The sequence below is a fragment of the Fukomys damarensis genome, unplaced genomic scaffold (assembly GCF_012274545.1).
Source record: "Fukomys damarensis isolate Sample0158 unplaced genomic scaffold, DMR_v1.0_HiC HiC_scaffold_37, whole genome shotgun sequence".
In the NCBI taxonomy this organism is placed as follows: Eukaryota; Metazoa; Chordata; class Mammalia; order Rodentia; family Bathyergidae; genus Fukomys; species Fukomys damarensis.
The window spans coordinates 68,092,620-68,098,363 of NW_022900949.1; the positions used below are offsets into that span (position 1 = coordinate 68,092,620).

The 5,744-nt window shown below is 41.9% G+C and overlaps 1 long non-coding RNA gene across 1 annotated transcript in view; it reads right to left on the reverse strand.

The window, feature by feature from the left end:
• LOC104863038 overlaps nt 1-605 on the reverse strand; it is an 11,996-nt gene extending 11,391 nt beyond the window's left edge. Inside the window, exon 1 of the long non-coding RNA XR_780473.2 lies at nt 554-605. This is a non-coding gene — a long non-coding RNA (uncharacterized LOC104863038). The remainder of the gene's footprint in view (nt 1-553) is intronic.
• Between the last annotated feature and the right edge of the window lie 5,139 nt (nt 606-5,744).

The following is a 5,744-nucleotide window of genomic DNA, read 5'->3' on the forward strand; positions in this document are numbered from 1 at the left end:
TCCCTCCCCCTCTCTCCCTCTCCCTCTTCCTCTCCCTCTAGGCAAGCTGGTTGCTCTGCTTGGTAAATATCCAGTTTTAGCCATATCTGTTTAATTCAGTAAGGTGGAGCTTGTTACTCCTAATAGAGGTTTCACCAGCAGCAGACAAGTGGGGTAACTTCACTCTAGATCAGCTGATTTTTCTATCCTAAACCATCTTCACGTACTGTGGTGTGTCTTTCACACTGTTCTCAAATAGGTCCAGGAAGCATTCATGAAGTCTAAAATGCACTCAGAATCCCTGTGTTTGACTTCCAGAGGATCAGCAATACCATTTTTTGTTTTGGCTGCATAAAGGATGGCACCTCAGAATTTTACCGCCTGGGTCAACTTTGTAGGCAAATGATCAGCTACTTCTCACACCAGTCCCATCTGACTCCCATCAGTCCTCTCCCACAAACAAGCCTGTCACACTTCTATAAAGGTGACATTTAGCAGTTTGTTTATAAAGCTGCTAAAAGAACATTTATCATGAGGTGCAAATAAAAGAGGCAAAAGAGAGCAATGTTTTTACCAGGTTTTTCAGAACTCTGAATCATGTCTTCCAAATACGTGACGAAGTCTCTGGAGACCCTGACTAGCCCTAGTGTGGACAGAGCATATTTCAGCAGAACAGGGCCCTGTAAGGTGGGTACCTGCCCAAGTGAAGACAGACAGGGAAGTTCAGTCTGACTGGGGATTTCTTAAGAAGTAGGCTCAGGGGACATAGTTCTAAGTTCAGCAAATGACAAGATGTCCAGAAGTCAAGGGACTGATTGTTGAGTTAAAATACCTCTTACTAATTGTATTGGCCCCTAACATTATATTAAAATTTGACAAACTACCCCTGATTGGAAAATAGACTATTCCTTCAACATGAGCAGAACAGAATCAGAAGTTAATGTACCAAAGAAGCTGCCATCAGAATGTTACTCATTAACAGAAAACAGACAAATATTAAGCCTGCTGTCTTATCCTCCTGGAGGTCACAGGCCAGGCCATGACTGACTCATCTCAGAAACCAGGGCAGTAAAATGTAGTGGACCAAGCAGTCTTGTGTTAGACTGTTTGGACTTAGAAAGGCATCAGGATGCTACCGGCAGTAGTCACAGTCAGCTGTTTATGCCCAAGCACAGACCTGATTCAGCGCTGGCCAAAGCATCACCTCCCTCTCTCCTTTCCTCTTTCCCCCTGTTCCTCCTGCCCTCTTTGCCTCTTTCATCTGTCTCTTCTAGAAAATGGAAATATAGGAAGGGGACAGAATAGGAAATCGGACAAATTCCACGGTGCTCTGGAAGTGGAGAGATGTCAAAACTTTGGCCCTTATGAATAAAAAAACACTCAGATGAGTCACTTTCTGGCTAGTGGGTCAGGGAACAGAGGTAAATTCCACAATATCATTTATTTAGGTGACTGCTTCTTTCCTAGGTGGTGGGCATGTTGAAGGCAAGCATCATATTTTAAGGTTATCTTTTAAGACAATAAGTATTTTTTATGATTATGAGAGATCTACACACTTATTTGAAAAAGTACAGAACATGGAAAAAAACCTCTTTTTATCTAGCTTTTAGAACAGTATTTGGAACATAATAAGCACTCAAATAAAATTGTGTTAGAAAAGGATGAGGAAAAGCAGGAAGTAAAGGATATGGGTAAATGTGCTATCAGTCTCCTCGTGAAACTATCCGTAATTCAGCAGTGGCCCTTGGGCTCTGCCAGTCCTGAGGTGATAAAATCTGAGGAGCTCCGTGGAGCGCAGGCACAGAAGTTGCCTGCAGCCCTGGCTGGCAACCTTACCTTTGGGCTCAGGAATTTATGAGAGGTGTAAAGAGGACTTGCCAGATAAAAAGGAACTCAGAGAAAAGAGTGAAAAGGCACCTTGGGAAAAATTCAAAAAGTAGTATTGCAATACTATAGCCATTGTAACAAGTAACATCTTTATTGGAGAAAACTTGGAAAATAAGAATGAATCCCCTCGAGTCCCTGCCCTGTGGCTATTTTGGCATATCCTCTCCAAGCACATTTTCTAAACACACATTTTTGTCATTTGTTCATCATTGAAATTGTGCTCATGGGCCAGGGATTTAGCTCAGTGGTGCCACTGCCTGCCTCACAAGCTCACGGTCCCAAGTTCAATCCCCAATACCGGGGGGAGAGGGGAGAAGAAGAAAAGAAAGAAAGAAAGAAATTGTGCTCAGTCCATGAGGCCCAGTAGCAGTGAGGGAACCCAGGAAGTGAAACTCACCAGCACTGAGGAAGACACAATGGAAGAGCGTACAAAAATGCCAGAATGCACGAGGCCCAGAGGAAGCAGGCATTGTTTCATGCAAGCAGGGTCTAAGTCAAGATACAAAAATGAACAGTTCAGTATGGGGTTGAGCCTTTCTCAAAAGGCTTGAGAAACATTGTATCTAACATTTCTCTTTGCCTGTTTCATTAATTAGTTTATTAGAAAAATACTTAGACATTATTGCATATTAATGAAAATATCATGATTAGTAATCTAATGAGTCATCGAGTGGATGTACCCAATTCCCCCCTGCTGCTAGGAATTTATTTTACCTTATTATTAGAAATAATACAGAAAAATATCTTTCTGTATGGTCTTTTTCCACTTTAAAAGCTAGATTCTAACAAGTAAAGTGATTATATCAAAGGATATCATTTTCGTGTGCAGCAGGGATGGAATTTAATAGGCTATGTAATCCAGAAATAAGATTTCTGCATTTATTCTTTTTAACCGAACTTAACTAGCTCCCATTTCCTTATTTCTCTTCATTTGTGGAAAATATAATCTCATCACTTCAAGAAAAATTAGTCCCTCTGGCTTAAAATTCTATTCTTAGTAACTATTTCATCAAGTTAGGATTCTGCTTCTCCCTGTGGCTTTCCCACAGCGGTATTCTAAGCCCAGGTGAAGCCCTCATAGGTATAAATCTTGTCCGGAGCTACCTGCCAGCTTTGAAAATCTCCTGATAGGTATAACCGGTCACATCAGCTCTTGGGCATCCCTTTGTCCCTGCAGTATCTGTTGCCTGTAGCCTTGAGCAATCCTGTGCACACATTCTGCCTTCTCCAATCATACAGACACCTCCCCCAGTGCTGCTAGCTCCTTTGGGCAAGCTCAGAAAATGCTCAGGATGCTGAGAAGCTACCAGCACATTTATTTCCTCAACGTCTCCCTAGTCAGCGTTCCTCCAATATTGAGGTATCATGTTACAGGCCTGGCTTCTTCCATGGTTCTGGGGATCTCCCAGGGTTCTCCTCTGAGACTAAGCCACGGTATCCCCTGATCTGGGGTCCTCCTAAATTGATCAGGGAATTTTCATTCTCCCAGTTTGTGCCAGCCATGGAGGTGTGTGACATGGATCTTCCTTTAAGAGAGTAACTCGCCATTCAGATGCAAGAACATCATTAGCCCTCTGCCCTCGTTTATGCTTGAGCTTTTAAGCTGATGCCATACTTTTCCCACAGAGGGAACAGCCAGTGACTGAGCACTGTGGGGATACTTGGGCATTGCCATTTCTGCTCAACAAGATCCTCCTTTAAGAGGCCATCTTACTCCATACTTGACACAGGTTGGCAGAGACTGTCAGACAGGCATTGTATTCTGAAGTTCTTCCTGTCCAGGACTCCCCCTTTTATCGTTCACAGACACTGAATCTTTTGTTCTCTCTCCTCATAAACTTTATCCTGAGGTTGTATCAGACCCAAAGCCTCTTCTTCCTAGAGGCTGGGCCCTAGGCTCCTTCCTAACCACCATCAGCATTTCCCTCCAATTCTTTCTCTCCTGTCACTTTGGTGAACAAACGAATTTGACATCATCTTCCTCTTTCTGGCATAAATGTCCTGCTCACCTTACTGCAGGGCATTCACTTTTTTGAGCACCACTTCATGCCGGGAATGTGCTTTCTCTCACCTTGAATCACATCAGTGCCTTCTTTCACATTGAATCTTCAAAACCACCATTCCATTTTACAGAAAGAAAGGGTCCACCCCGCCAATAGGAAGGATCTATGATTTCCTTTTTCTTTCCCTCTTTTCTTCTTCCTTTCTTCTTTCCTCCTTCTCCTCCTTTTTCTCTTTTTTTATTTTTGCTTGAATTCACCAGCCTTTAGCTGGCCGTTGTTATGTTAGTTCACATGACTTGTAACTATGTTGAAAAAAAAAAGAAAAGAAAAATTATTTTCAGATTTTCATAGAGTCAGGAGAGCTCTTGATTGAATGTTCCTTCAGGACAAATCAGAATTTACTGATTAGAAAAGGCCTCGGGGAATTGCTAATCATCATAACTCTGATTTCAAAAATTCTGGAAAGATTGTGTTATATGTGACACAAAAGGATTTCTGTTTGGGTTGAACTGATTTGTAAGATATGGGAATTTTAACAGCAAATGTAAAATTGTGATGTTTTCATCTGGCCCGGAATCTATGACTTTTACAATTCCAAGGAAAAGTGTCAGCGATGGACCAAGTTATGCTAGTATTGAGTAAAACTTTAAGGAATTCTCAGAAACTGGCTCTTTTGTGAAAAAGACCTATCAAGTGTCAAGGCAATTAGAGTGAAATAAAACAGACAGTCCACTCTGGGGCAGGGAGGATATAGTAGTTCCACAGTTTGAGGTGAGTTTCTCTGAGCTCACATTTTGCACACATGGGCTACACGTAGTCTGCGCAACACTTATTGTGCCTACAAATCAGAGAGCACCATGTTAAGTGCAGATTCTGATTCTGTAGTTCTGGGTAGGGCACAGGATTGCATTTCTCACAGGTGACTCCATAGATGCTGCCACCTCATTAGTCATACTTTGAATCTCAAGGATGTAGAATATGTTAAGAGAGCCCCATGCTTAAGGCCAGAGGCACAGACAATTTATTCCCTCTGTCTCTAGCCTACATTTTCAAAACTTTCTGAGAGTTCAGTGATGCTAGCAATATGCACTTTGGAATTTCTCTTTGAGAAAAATTATTAGGAAGGCAACCTAAGCCCATCGTAGCCTATTGAATGTTTATTTTTATGAAGCCATCATCTTCCCAAACTAAGGCAAACATTTTCTAAGTAAAGGATGCGTGACCTTAAAATTATTTTATAGATAGACAGGGCATTAAATGACTTTGAATCAATGAAAGTATCACTTTCTAGTTCTCTTTTAATCCTCCTGATTGTATTAGAGAGAAAGCCTCTGTTAGGTATTGTAGGCCTTTGTACGTTTGCTTTTCTCACTAGGTTAGGAACTGATTGGTGGCTAACAAAACAACAGACAAACCAACTCAAAATGCTCTCAAGATAACTACAATAGCCTAGAGGTCAGCAGGAGGTGCTCTGGCTGGTCTGCTCCACAGGTTCAGGGAGGTTGGCCTCACTCTTGGGCTGGAAACTGCTCTTCCAGATGGTTGGGACAGTACAGGCCTTGCATTTATAACCAATATAGGCTCTAGCCAACATTTGTAGGAAAAAATGAATTCTCTCCCAGGCATTCCCAAACTTTTTTTCCCCAAAAGCCTCCGGAAAAATGTTCCCCTCATGTTTTTTCAGCACAGATTGGTTCATGTGGCCTTTTGTGAAGTTTCAATGGCCTAAGCTTTAGGCCCAACAGTGAGGACAAAAGCTGGCTGGTTAAATTTTTTCCATTCTCTTGTCAACCAAAAGAGAGTAGGTCTCTGGTCATATGTCTTCAGGTAGACAGCAGTGCCTGACTGGGTTTGAATAAAGTGAGGGTGTTTTGT